General features: G+C 35.9%; 1 pseudogene; it reads left to right on the top strand.

Annotated features, from left to right (window-relative positions):
- The first annotated feature begins 701 nt into the window (after positions 1-701).
- Positions 702-1,600, top strand: LOC143672976 (olfactory receptor 8U8-like; annotated as a pseudogene).
- Positions 1,601-14,476: the final 12,876 nt, after the last annotated feature.

The following is a 14,476-nucleotide window of genomic DNA, read 5'->3' as shown; positions in this document are numbered from 1 at the left end:
CTGCTTGACATTGTTTCAGATATTTCTGCTCCAGGCTCTTCTTCCTCATATGCATATTTTTTGTTTGTTTGTTTGCTTTTGATGGGGATGTGTGGTCTGGGAAACCTCATTGTAAAATAAAAGGAATGATTTTATGCTTATAAAAGGGACTAATGAGAAAAAAATGAGATGAATACCTAAAAAAACATTTCTTATTCTTCCTTTCATAAAGACTCCCTCCCACTTTCAGTTTTTACATTATTAACTTAATTATGAAGATAGCAACATCTATAGGGAATTCTCTGTGGTAAGTGATTGAAACAAAACAGAAATATAGATATCTGTACTTCTGTCAGCATTGTGATAATGTGGAATTTAAGTCTGCACTGGAAAATGACAGACCTGCCAGTCATGCCAGTGCAGGTTGGTTTTACTCTCTTTATTAACGCTAACATTTCTTCAATCCAAACAATAGCTTAAACATTTTTAACAAGTCAGGTAGTAGCTTTAAATAATTTAATACACAAATGTTTTGAATGGAAACTAAGGCAATGTGGACTGTTTCACAGCTTCTGTATAATAGATTTTGAAGGATAGAATACTCCTTTCCCACAAAAATCTCTTTCTGTATTCTTTCCCATTCCCAGCTCACAGTTTGCTACTGATCCCTAAATTAGCAACAAAATCTCTTCCTTCTCACCCAGACATCCTGGAAAAACAACATGGCTCAAATAACCTGTACCCAGGTGACAGAACTTATTCTTGCAGGCCTCACAGATCATCAGGAGATGAAAATGCCCCCCTTTGTGGTTCTCTTGTCCATTTATCATTGCACAGTAATGTGCAATGTAGGTTTGATTCATTAGGACAGATCCAAGACTTAACATTCCAATGTACCTGTTTCTTAGCAATCTGTCTTTCATCAATTTCTGTTATGCCTCTGTCATTACACCCAAAATACTTAGAAATTTCTTAAGCAATCAAAATATTATCTCCTTCAAAGCCTGTGCTACTCAATCAAGCTACTTGCTCACTTTCATGGTATCAGAGTACTTGCTACTGATTTCCATGGTCTATGATCAATACTTGGCCATTTATAACCCCCTCTTCTGTATGGTAACAATGTCCCCAGAAGTCTGTATTCAGCTTGTAATAGTCCTCTGTAGCTGCAGCTTCCTTATAGCACTGTTTCATACCATCTTCACTTTATACCTGTCATTACCACTCTATTAGCAACAACCATTTCTACTGTGATGACATGCCTCTCCTCAGGCAAACCTGCACAGAGATTCACTCTAAACAGCTATGGGTTTTGGTCTGTGCAGGTATCACAGTTATTTCTTTAGTCCTGATTGTTTTTGTCTCCTACATACTCATTATATATGTCATCTTGGTATGCAAAGGTGAGACCAGGCTTCTCCACATGTGATTCTCATCTGACAGTGGTGGGTCTTCTCTCTGGTAGCAGCCCAAATCTGGTCACTCCATTAACACTGATAAAATTACCTCTGTATTTTGCACTTTAATTATCACCGTACTTAACCCTCTGATCTATAACTTAAGGAAAAAAGAGGTAAACAATGTTTTCCGGTATGATTTGGATCATATTCTGAAGAGATGATTTTTTGTGGTCAATGTTTCTATCCTTCTAGAGTAAGTATGTCATGATGAACCATCTGAGATGCCAATATCCAAAACAGAATCAAGCACTAGGAGATTGAAGATTTAAGTCCTGTTCCCTATATTCATCATATCTCCTGCTGAGTGCTATTTTCTGGGCCACCCAACTATGCCTTGGAGAATGCAGGAAGCCCATAATTCATTGTTTATTAATGCTTAATCAAACTCTTCCCTTATACATTTTATTTGCAAAAGCATGCACAATATGATGACTGTGCCTGCAAAACAAATAAAAAAGAATTTATATACACAACAAATAAACAAGGGTTTCCTGTCGATTTAGCCTTCTTTTCACAATGAATCAAGAAACCTGTAAATTGTAAAATAAAATCTATCTCTTATGTTCACTATCCTTAGCAAAAACTAAATATACATTTTTTCAAAAGATATAAAAGATCTAAAATATATAGCATTCATATATTCCTTAAAAATTTACTTGAGAATGGTGCAAGGATAGTTCAGTGGAAGAATTCTCATCTCTCATGGAGAGACCTGAGTTCATTTCCCAGACCCTGTACTTTAAAAAAAAAACTTCCAAAAAATTTTACTCAAGCACCAAATTCAGCAATGAAGAGCAGAAAATATGTACAAATTATGGCAAAAAGATAGTTATTGAACACTAAAAATCTGGAAAAATATATAATGTCACTAGTTATAAAATAGAATGTAAATATTACTTTTTAAAAGGAGACGCAAAATTTAAGAAATAATGTAGTACAAATGTGAATCTACAAAGATGATGGTGCAGTTATACAGAGGAGGTAGGTTTTGACAAAAGAGTATGGTTCCTGAATCACTATAGTGATATTTTGTTTAGTTTCCAGTATCTTAGAGCAGCTAGAAGTAAAATCCTAAAATTGTGGAATTGTAAACCATACCAAGCTCTGAAATCTGTTCTACAACTAATTGTTGTGATATGCTTTGACATTAATGCTCTAATCAAAGGTTAATATTCACAATTGGGTGTGTCACACTTCTGTGGAGATAATCTAACCAAGTTTCCAACCTACAGAGCTGAATGAGGATTATAAGAAACAGCTGCTTCCACAGGATGGATCAGGATTAAAACATGCCTTTTCTAAAGCACATAATTCTTTTAAACCAGCTCAAGTTTCTAGTTTTGAAAAGTATAAATTTTTACACCTAAATTGGAATTTTGCCTTCCTTTGCTTATAAATTAAATCATGTGACAGAATATTAAATATACATTATCCCCACTAATGAACTAAGACAGAAGTATCATCAGAATGATTGCATATTTGCAGAATAACTAAACCAGTTCAAGGAACAAGAATATTCAATTTAAGATAAGCTACTCTGGTAAAATAGAATAAAGCACAAAATATTTTATTTGGATTAATATTATTACTTTTGTAAGAAATAGAAATTTAGGGCTAGTTTTTATTTGGATTGTTAAGTATAATAGTAGTGTTCTATGTGTGAGTTATATGTCACAAAAAATCGGATATAGGCTATCCAAAATGAAAACTAAGTTAATATTATCTAGGGATTTAATATTGAAATATAGTTATGAGAGCAAAAACAAGGGACACTAAGCTTGAGAATATTGAATCCAAATTTTTTAATGCATGCAAACAAATATATGATATGAACTAAATAAGCAATGGCAAATATTTTCAACATATGGGAAGGTGTTTTTCACTCATTATGTTTTTTTTACAAATGCTTCTGTGAATAGTACTTCCATGAATAATTTTATATAAGTATTTGAGTTGTAAATACTTGTTCAATTATTTTGTGTATGTACCATGTAGAGGTTTGGTGGGTCACATGTTAATCCTGTTTAACCTTTTGGGGGATGGCCAAATTGCCTTCCATTATGATACATCATTTTGCAGTGATACAAAATGTACAAGGATTCTAACTCTTTAGGGCACTCTCAGGTATGTTATGAGCATGTATGTGCCTTCTCAGATCTTTTATATGTAACAGCTTTTCAAAACCTTTATTCCAAAAAACAACTGACTTTTTCTCCCGGGCATTCAGTATGTCTATTTTTAGCTTCAACTCTGATACTTTGCCTCTGGTGGCAAGACTGTCTTTCTGTATTTTCCCAAAATGCCCTCTGCTTAGCTACTTTTCCACCTTGAGAGAGTTCCAAGTTAAAGAAAACTAAGTTATGTGCTTTGTAACTGTACTTAATCCTCACACGACCAAACAGACAACAGCAATTCTTTGATAATAAGGTCTGTTCTGCATCCTCCAAAAATACTTAGCAAAGTTAAGAACACAGGCTGCCTTTAAAAATTCACCACTGCACGTGGAAAGTCAGTGGAGATAAGCAAAGTTAAACTGCCATAAAATTATCCTACAATATTGAGGTCAACATTTTCTTGATTGAGCATTTAATTGGTAGTCATAAAGCTCTGATTCTTTTCCAGAGCTCCAAGTTTATTGTGACAATATTCTTTTCTGTATTAGAGAAATAGTAGGTTTAAAAAACAATCATGCAGAAAATATGAATTTTCATATACAACTCTGTATTAGTCAGGATTCTCTAGAGATACAGAACCAACAGAAGAAATCTATAAATGTGAGATTTCTAAAGATGTCTCATGGAATCTTGAGATGGAAGAGCTCAAAATTTGTAAGACAGGCTGTAAAGCTAGCAGCTCTGGTGAAGGGTCTGGATGAACTCCACAGGAGTGTCTTGCTGGCTCAAGAAGAAATGAATCTCTCTCCTTCCCTAAAAGCCTTCAACTGATTGAATTATCTCATTGTGGGAGATGTGTTAGTTGATGACAGATGCAATCAGCCACAGATGCAGTCCAATCACTTATGATTTAATACAATGGCCTTCCAGTTTGTCAACTGGCCATGAAATACCGTTGCAGCAATGGTCAGGCCAATGTTTGCCTGACCAAAGAACTGGGCATATCCATCTGGACAAGTTGACACCAGAATCTAACCATCACACCCTATTATTAATAATTTACATTAGTGTGGAACATATGGTATGATTGATGATAGCATGTTTTTATAATTGCAATATTAGCTACCATCCATGTTTTAAGTTAGGGCTCACTGTTATTACAGTGTATTGCCTCAGACTTTGAAAAAATTTTATTCTCTTATAATATATAAAATCACACATCTTCCCTTTTAATCACATCCAGACACATATATAAGTGCTTAATTGCATTCACAATGTTGTGCCAACATCATCACCATCCATTAATAGACTATTACCATCATTCCATATTGGAACCCTGTACATTATAGGCCTGAGTTTACCCCATCCCCTGGAAACCTATGTTCTAGACTCTATGAGTTCCTTATTCTAATTAATTCCAATCAGTGAGATGATACAATTTTAGCATTTTGTGTCTAGCTTATCTCACCCAACATGGTAACTTTCACTGCATCCATGTTGTTGCACGTATCAGATCGTCACTACTTTATACAGCTGAATAATATTCAATTGTATGTATAATGTACATACTTTGTTTATCCATTCATCTGTTGATAGACACTTTGGTTACTTCCATCTTTTGGCAATTGTGAGTAATGCTACTATGAAATTCAATGTGAAGATACTCTTCGAATCCCTATTTTGAATTTTTTTGGCATAAACCTAATAGTGGGATTGCCACATCATATATTATAATTAGCATTCTGAGGAACCACAAAACTGTCTTTCACAGCATCTGCACCATTTTATATTTCCAACAAAAATGGATGAGTGTTTCTCTTTCTCTGCATCCTTTCCAATGCTTGTTTATTTTCTGTTTTTTTAAATGAGAGCAATTCTAGTGGGGTGAAATGGTATCTCACTGTTGTTTTGATTTACATTTCTCTGATAGCTAATGATTTTGAGCATTGTTTCATGGGCTTTCTGGAATTTATATATCTTTTTTGAGAGATGTTTATTCAAGTCTTTTGCCCATTTTTAATTGAGATCTTTGTCTTTTGTTGTTAAGTTGGAGGATTTCTCTATATATTCTGCATATTAAACCATTACCTGATATGTGATTTAAAAATATTTTTCTCATTGTGTAGATTTTCATTGTACTTTCATGATAAAGTGCTTTGATGCATAAAATTTTTAAGTTTGATGGGATCCCATTTATTTGTTTGTTTGTTTGTTTTTCTTTTGTTGCTTGTGCTTTGGGTGGAAAGTCTAAAGAACCATTACCTAATACAATGTCCTGAAGATGTTTCCTTACATTTTCTTCCAGGAGTTCAATAGTTATGTGTCTTATATTTAGTTCTTTAATCCATTTTGAATTGATTTTTGTTTAAAGTGTCAAGTAGGGGTGCTGCTTTTCTTTCTTAAATGGAGATCCAGTATTCCTAGCCTCATTTGCTGAAGAGACTATTCTTTCCCAGCTGAGGGATCTTTGCTCCGTTGTCAAATGTCAGTTGGTCATAAATGTAAGAGCTGATTTCTGAGCCCCCAATTTGATTCCTTTGGTCTATTTGTCTGTCCTGTGCAAGTACTGTGATGTTTTGATTACTGTGACTTTGTAATGTTTTAAGATCAGTCCTCCAAGAATTTTTTGTCTATATTCATAAGAAATATTGGCCTGTGAATTTCTTTTCTCGTGATATCTTTATATGGTTTTAGTATGAGGATGATATCAGACTCATAGAAAGAATTAGAGAGTATTCTCTCCCCTTCAAATTTTAGAAGAGTTTGGAAAGAATTGGAATTAAGCCTTCTTGGAATATTTGGTAGGATTCCCCTTTGAAGTCATGTGGCTTTTCTTTGTTGGGAAAGTTTTGATTACTGATTCAATCTCTTTACTAGTAATTGCTTTGTTGAAATCCTCTGTTTCTTCTTTAGTCAACGTTGATAGTTAGCGTGTTTCTAAGAGTGTGTCCACTTCATCCAGTTATCTAATTTATTGGCAGCTTGTTATTCTTAGTATCCTTTTAGAGTCCACTGAATTTCAGCAGGGTCTGTAGTAATGACCCACTTTATCATTATTGATTTTTGGTTGTTGTATTTTATCTCTTTTCTTTTTCAGTCTAGCTAAAGGATTGCTAGTGTTATTGATCTTTTCAAAGAACCAATTTTTGCTTTTGTTGATTCTCTCTAATGGTTTTTGCTTTCTATTTCATTTATCTCCACTCTAATCTTTGATTTTTCATTCCTTCTGCTCACTTTAGATTTAATTTGTTCTTTTTCCAGTTCTTCCAGTTTTACAGTCAGGTCTTTTATTTGAAATCTTTCTTTGTTTACAATGTAAGCATTTAGAATTATAAATTTCCATGTCAGTACTGTTTAAACTGTATCCCATAAGTTCTGTAATGTATTTTCATTTTCATTTGCTTCAAGATATTTCCTAATTAATTTCTGATTTCCTCATTAACCTATTGGGTGTTTAAGAGTATGTAAATCTCCACATATTTGTGAATTTTCCATTTCTCCCTCTGTTTTTAATTTCTAGCTTCATTCTTCTGTGTTTGTAGAATATACGCTGTATGATTTAATTACTTTTTTTACTTACTGAGACTTTTTTTGTGACTTAAAATATGGTCTATCCAGGAGAAAGATCCATGTGCACTCAGGAATATGTATTCTGTTTGTGTTGGATAAATTGTTCTCCATATGTCTGTTAGGTATTTAGTTTAGAGAATCTTTCAGGTCTTGTATTTCCTTATTGATATTCTCGTTAAGTGTTCTATTCATTACTGAAAGTGATGTAATAAAATCTCCTACTGTTAATGTAGAATCTTCAATTCCTCCCTTCATATCTGTCATTATTTGCTTCATATATTTTGGGCTCTGCTGTAGATGCATGTAAGTTTATAATTGTTACATTTTCCAGTTTTATTTTCCCTGTTATTGGCATTTAATGAACATTTTATTCCCCTTAATTATATTTTATTACAATCTATTTTTTTCTGACATTAGTATGACTACCCCAGCTCCCTTTTGGTTATTACTTGTATGGTATGTTTTTTCCTCCTTCCTTTCACTGTCAAGCTATTTGTATCTTAAAATTTAAGGTAAGTCTCATGTAGACAGCATATAGTTGGATTATGCTTTTATCTATTCTTCCAATCTCTGCCTTAAGACTGGAATAATTTAACCAATTTTTTTAAGCTGGCAGAAAATTTATTAAAGATGTATGCAGAGAAGGAACATGCAGGCAATCTTGCAAAGAAAGAGTTGAGGGGTGAGGGGCTTATAAACTGTGGGGCCATCTGCTTTTTATTAAAAAATCTTTCTATTGATAAAACCAAAAAACATGCAAACATAAGCATTCTGCCATTTGCTTTTACAATTTTTTTCCGTTTGTAATTTTTTAACTATTTTACTACTCTCCCCTTTTCACTTCTACACTGATGCTTGAGTGTAGATACTCAATCAAAGAGTGTTGGTTGGCTCTAACTTTCTTCCTCCTTTGAGATGCTTAATCTTAACTGAATCATTCAAGTGGGGTCCATTAGCACCCAGGTGCTGTTTATTGCTGTTCCCAGAGAGATCTTTATCCTTGTGGCCTGACTGCTTCTTAGAATTTGCCCTTTGCTCAGCCAGCCACCACCTTAATTCTAGTCCTACCTCAATTTCTCCATCAGAGATTTCCAGGTCCCTTAATCTTTTGGGAATTTAGGCAGATAGTCCATCTTCTGTATCTGCTTGGTTTATTTGCTCATGGATCTCCTTCAGGATGCCAAGAGGCTTTGATCTGGTTGGTGTTTGGGGAAAACAAGTGGGTAAACACTAGCCAATGGTCCCCAGGAAGTGAAAAAGATGACTCCCCAGAAGGGGGGTGGAATATTTAGGGACAATGAGGAACTTGATAGGACACCAGAATGTCCCCACGTCTACAAAGGAGAGAGGGTAGTGAATGGGAGATATGAAATCATCAGAGCCAGAGGCAACCTCGGTACACTGTCTTCTTTACTAGCCATGGGTAGGACTCAAGGGGATGGCCTGCCCTCCTTCAAGAGACCATGCAGTCCTTGGGCCCAAGGTTCATGTCGGTGAAACCTGTGATAAGGCCTCAGTGGGTCCTGAATTTGAGTGTTATCTCAAGATTTCTAGCACTATCTCTGCCAGTGGCCCTCTGACTCATAGTTGAATAAAGGTCCTTGAGGCTTGAAGACACAAATAATGTGACCTTCAGAGACAGGGCTCTTTTAAAAGTGACTGCAATAACCTGAGCCAATTCTCTGGTCTTTTGCTTAACCCTTTTTGCTCACTCCTCCTCATCCTTGTCTCAATTGCTAAAGATATGAAAGAAGTTTCTAATAGGTCATTAGTGGGAGTTTGTGGGTCCATAGAGAGCTTTTGCAGCTTTCTCCAAATACCAGGCAAACTAAATGGTGAAATAGGTGCCCAGCAAAATGAGAATCTGGGCTTACATTAGTTTACATATTTTTAGGGCTTCTACTAACCTCTCCCAGAACAGGGACTGGTTTTCCACCTTCTCTGAAGTGAACACACTTAGCTTATTACAATTCGCTGGTTTGGTGGTACATTTTTCATGACTTTTAGCGAAGAGGTGACTATATGCTCTTAATTGGCTTAACAAAAAGATCATCAAGAAGATTTTGTCCTCTAGCATAGACTGAGATATTGGGTGTATTACAGCCACAAGTACCTCTCAGGTCCTTGTCTTGATAGAAACCCACACATTTCTAGGTGGAAATAGAAAATTTCTGACTAATCTCCTTGATATACAGACTGGTGAATGGTATGGCAATTGAGACTCCCACTGGGAAACTATGCTTCCCTGTCTTACAGCTTATATTAACTGCTTGCATTTCCCACTGTGCCTGGAAAATGAACTAGAGTAGGCTAACTTTCTACTGGCCACTATCTTGGGATCTTGGAGAGAAACTCACAAGGACTCCTTTCATTTGATACCTTTCATGAAAGATGTCTGGACTTAAATCTCTGGGGTATTTCATGTGTCTTGTCAAGAAGAATTCCAGGACAATGTTCCTGAGGAGTTGGAAACTAAAACCTCATTCAGCACCTTTCATGAGAGATACCTGGACCTACACTTCCAGGGGAGGAATTTTCCCAGGCTTTGCCTGGAAGAATTTCTGGGCAACATTCTCAAGGAGTCCTTTCTCTACATTGGCTCAATGTTTGGGGAACATGGGAAATAAAGTTGTTAGATATTCTTAGGGTATCTTTCATCAGACATACCTGGACTTATGTTTCTTGGGGTTTCCCAGGCCATGCCCAGAAGAATATCAGCAATGCTGTCAAGCATCAGGGCCTTGAACCTTTTGCAGCACCTTTCATGAGAGATGTATGGGCCAACATTTCCAGGGTCTTCCTGAGCTTTGCCCTGCTGAATTCCAGGGTACTGCTCTCAAGGTGTCTTTTCTCTCTGTCAGCCCAATATCTTGGGAATGCAGGAAGTAAATACACTGGACATCACTGGAACATGTCACTGGAAATGTTTAGACCTGTCATCCTGAGGTGGGAGTCTGTCCCACTTGAAAGAATTTGAAGATTATGCTCCCAGGAATAGTTTCATCCTCTAGTTTCCTGTTCTATGAGGGCTAAAAAGTGAGCATGCTCTAGAAGAAGTGAAGCTTTTTATTCAGCCTCAAAGGGTCTCAATACAAACTAAATGATGAAGACTTGGTTGGGAGATACTCACATTGGAAAATACTCAATTTTTATGAGCACAGGTCAAAGGTGACTTCCTTAGAAAGTTAAAGAGAACCCTTTGATTGGTATAAGAATCCTTAGCCCAGAATACTGTGTTATAAAAGATGGAGGGGCTGAAAGCCGGATAGAGAAGAAAATAGGGGACTTTCATGGAGACAGCAAAAAGGAATTTTGTTAAAGAGGTGGAAAGAGGATCTAGCAGGAGGTAGGGTCTGGGTCCCCAGAGTGGAGGAAAGGAGAGTGTGGGGCAATCTTGAAGAGCCAAGGAGAGAGAGAGAGAGAGAGAAGTAGGGGAAATTGGTGGGGCTTGATTTGGCTTCCAGTGGATGCCTGAATGACATGGGGAATAATCCCCATCAGGCCTCAAGGGAAGTATCACCTGCTACTCTGAGTCTCTTTGGATCTGCAAGGCATGGAAATGGGCTCATGCCACCTCTGTGGAGGGAGCCAGAAGACTATGAGTAGACTGAGGTTATGTCTTGGGGAGCCAGATCAGAGCCCCTAGATTCCTAGACATGCAGAGTTGCATGAAGATATAGGAGAAGATAATAATGAGCCAAGCAAGAAGAAAAGCAAAAATACATGGCCAAGCCTTCCAGTACTCGTCAGTCCAGCCAGAGAAAAGTGTCTCTTAGGTGGCTTCCCAAAGTATGTTGCCAGATTTGCTTCTTATGTTCTAGGCCATGACATGGGAGAGAATTCAAGAGCACAGTGCAAAGTAAGGAGGCAGAAAATTTATTAAGTACTTATGCAGAAAAGGAACATGCAGACACTCTCATAAAGAAAGAGGTGAAGGATGAAAGGTCTAATCCATTTCTTTTTTATATGATGTATGGTAGGGTCATATTTCATTATTTTTCCATGTCAGTATCCTATTATTGTAGCACCATTTATTGAATTTTTGTTTGGCTATTTGCTTTGTTGGTTGGTTGATGTTTGCTTGTTGTTGTTTTTTTGGGAAAGTGCATGGACCAGGAATCAAACCTGGGTCTCCCACATGGCATACCCCTGAACTACCCATGCACCCTCCTAATCCATTTATTTTTAACATCACTACTGATAAGCAACAATTTTTTCTGTAATTTTGCTACTTATGCTTTGTATGTCTTATACCTTTTTTGTACCTCAATTCTTCCATGAGTGCCTACTTTTATATTTATTTGATTTTTTTGTTTTGTACTATATTGATTGCCTTCTCTTTTTTACCTGGAGATATTTTCATCTACTTATCTTGTAGTTATTATGAGGTTAAAATTAAATTTCCTAAACATATAACAATCAAGTTGGGTTTGATACCAACTTACCTTTAGTAGTGTACACATATACTTCTCCTATACCCCAACATCTCCCTACCCTTTTTTGCATGTTTTACCACTTATATCTTTGTACATTTTATCCCTAAAACCATAAATTATTTGCTACTTCTTATGCTTTGGCATTTTACCACTTATTGGAAGTGAAAAATGGAGTTCCATACCAAATAATATATGATGATAATATTGGTATTTATAATTACCCAAATAGTAACACTTAACATAGGTATTTATTTCATTATGCTGCTTTGAACCACTGTCTAGTCCCTTCCCTTTAAGGATGAAGAATTTCCTTATCACCTTGTTTGTAATATAAATCTAGTTGTGATCAACTCCATCAGTTTTGTTCCTCTGAGAATGTTTTCATCTGTCTCTCATTTTTGGAAAGAAAGTCTCACCAGATATAAAATGATCTGCATTTTTTCTCAATGATCTGTGTAACAATAACATGCTATCTAACATGCATTTAACTGTATGCCCAGAAATAAATAATGGAATAGATATGGCAGACAAAACCATTATTGACTAGAAATTTTCCTAATTTATAAAACAAAACAAAACATCTATAATATCACAGTTATAAAATGCTTAAAGAACTCAGAGAGGCTAAACAGGAAAAAAAAAAAACATGCCAAAGCAGATCACAATCAAATTTTGAAGATAAATGCTAAAAAGATATTCTTAAAAACCTCCAGGGAAAAAAATATACATTACATAAAAACAACAAATAAAACAATGACCACATGATGACATGTCTCCACCCATTGGGTGGGTCTTAATAAATTTCTGGAGTCTTACAAAACAGGAAACATTTTGGAGAATAAAAAAAGATTCAGAAAGCAGAGCAGAATGACACAGCCATGAGAAGCAGAGTTCACCAGCCAGCGACCTTTGGAGATAAAGAAGGAAAATACCTCCTGGGCAGCTTCATCAAACAGGAAGCCAGGAGAAGAAGCTAATGATGACACCATGTTTACCATGTGCCCTTCCAGATGAGAGAAGAATCCTGACTGTGTTCACCATGTGCTTTTCCAGATGAGAGGGAAACTGTGACTGTGTTTGCATGTGCCTTCTCACTTGAGAGGGAAACCCTAAGCTTCATTGGCCTTCTTGAAGCCAGGTATCTTTCCCTGGATGCCTTTGATTGGACATTTGTATAGACTTCTTTTAACTGGGACATTTTCTCAGCCTTAGAATTGTAAATGAGCAACTTATTAAATTCCCCTTTTAAAAGCCAAAAAATAAAAATAAAACAAAAAGAATCACCACAGATTTCTTGGCAGAAGCAAAAAAAATAATAAAATATAGTCTTATGTAAACTTATAATTTTATATCCAGACAAAACATCCTTGTTAATGGATATTGAGTCTCAAATAATGCATAATCTCTTCTTGAGAAGTCCTTCTTTCTTTTGCTTATGCATTTTATGTGTGTTTGTGTGTGTAGATTTGTTGTTTTGGCATGTGTTTGTGTTCAATATACCTAATCATGTTGTGTAACTGAGTTGCTAACAAAGGCATATTTCTGATGTTCAGTGTTTGGTGATATTTTATAATTTATAAGTTAGACCCAGGTACAAATACTTTTAACTTTCTCCCAATGCGAGTTTCAGAGAACAATTAACAAACATCCAAGACATGCTCTCTTGAGATATTCCTGCATTATCTGTTTATCCTTGAATCAATGTAAAACTTCAAGAAAATGAGTCTCAGAGGGCTAGAAAAACACTCAAATCTTTACTGCAACAATGAGGATTAAACCTGAAAGAACACAAAGCTGATCCTCCATTAGGGTGAGTTTAAAACTTTGGTCTTTGAACTTTTTTCTCAGGACATACAACCTAAACTGGACCATCCCCACATGCTTTGAAGAACTTATGCAAAATTGCTTTTGCTTTTGCAATATACTTTTCCTTTATTAAGGTAAGTAATGTTCTGGATATTTAGTGCTAGCATTTTAAATATCACCTTAAAACTCTAAGCAAGCTGTGAATTTGAGGTTTAGTCTCACAGAGGAGCAACATGTAAAGTGTGCACCCAGATTTGGAAGCACCACCCCTAGGTATCTTAGAGGATGTAAGTAGTAAAGAAAGTAGTAAATAACTAAAATAAAGAACTAATGATGTTTTCCTGAACCCTGTTATTTTTTACTCAAGATCATCACCTTTTTCATCTCTAAAATATATAGAAGCCAAGCAAAAATATCACTGCAAAGAGACAGATGTGGAAAGCTTCCCCTGAACTCCTGCAAATGTAAAGAAACTTTCCTTACTTCCATAGCCTGATTGGTGTGTCTGTGCATTAAGCTAAGCCAAGCAACAAACCCAGATTTGGTGGGGGGTAGCTTCATCTTCAGATATATTGGATATACAGTTCTATATACTCTGTGCTGTGTATTATCTATAACACCTTCAATTTTCAAGTTAGCTTATGCTTCAGTAATCGATTTCAACTTTGATCTTTGTCCACTCTTGTAGGAAAACCTACAATAATATACTGTCCCTCTCTTTATTTTCTGTCTGCTCAGATACCTTAAAGGAGAGGCAGCATGTTGTGCTTGTTAAAAAAAAACTATTCTTAAGGCAAAATTCTTTTATTTTAGTCCTGACTCCACAATTTACTAGCTGAGTGATTTTGTTAAATTATTTAGCACTCTGTGCTTCAATTTCCTTACTTTCCAATGAGGATCGAAACATTTCCCACTTTTTATTACTGTGTGGATAGATCACACGTCTGACTGCAAAGTGCTTATGAAGTTCTTTGGACATAATAAAATATTCCTTAGCACTTCTCGGCCTCTTTACATAAATGTTCAAGAATAATCAGAATGACTAAGTCTTTTGTATGCAGAAGAGATATGCATGATTGGGGGATCACTCAGAAGAAGTGATTCAATCTGC

This window comes from Tamandua tetradactyla (genome assembly GCF_023851605.1).
Source record: "Tamandua tetradactyla isolate mTamTet1 chromosome 22 unlocalized genomic scaffold, mTamTet1.pri SUPER_22_unloc_3, whole genome shotgun sequence".
Lineage (NCBI taxonomy): Eukaryota > Metazoa > Chordata > Mammalia > Pilosa > Myrmecophagidae > Tamandua > Tamandua tetradactyla.
The sequence above is the reverse complement of the archived record's forward strand: the minus strand, read 5'-3'. Positions and strand labels throughout refer to the sequence as shown.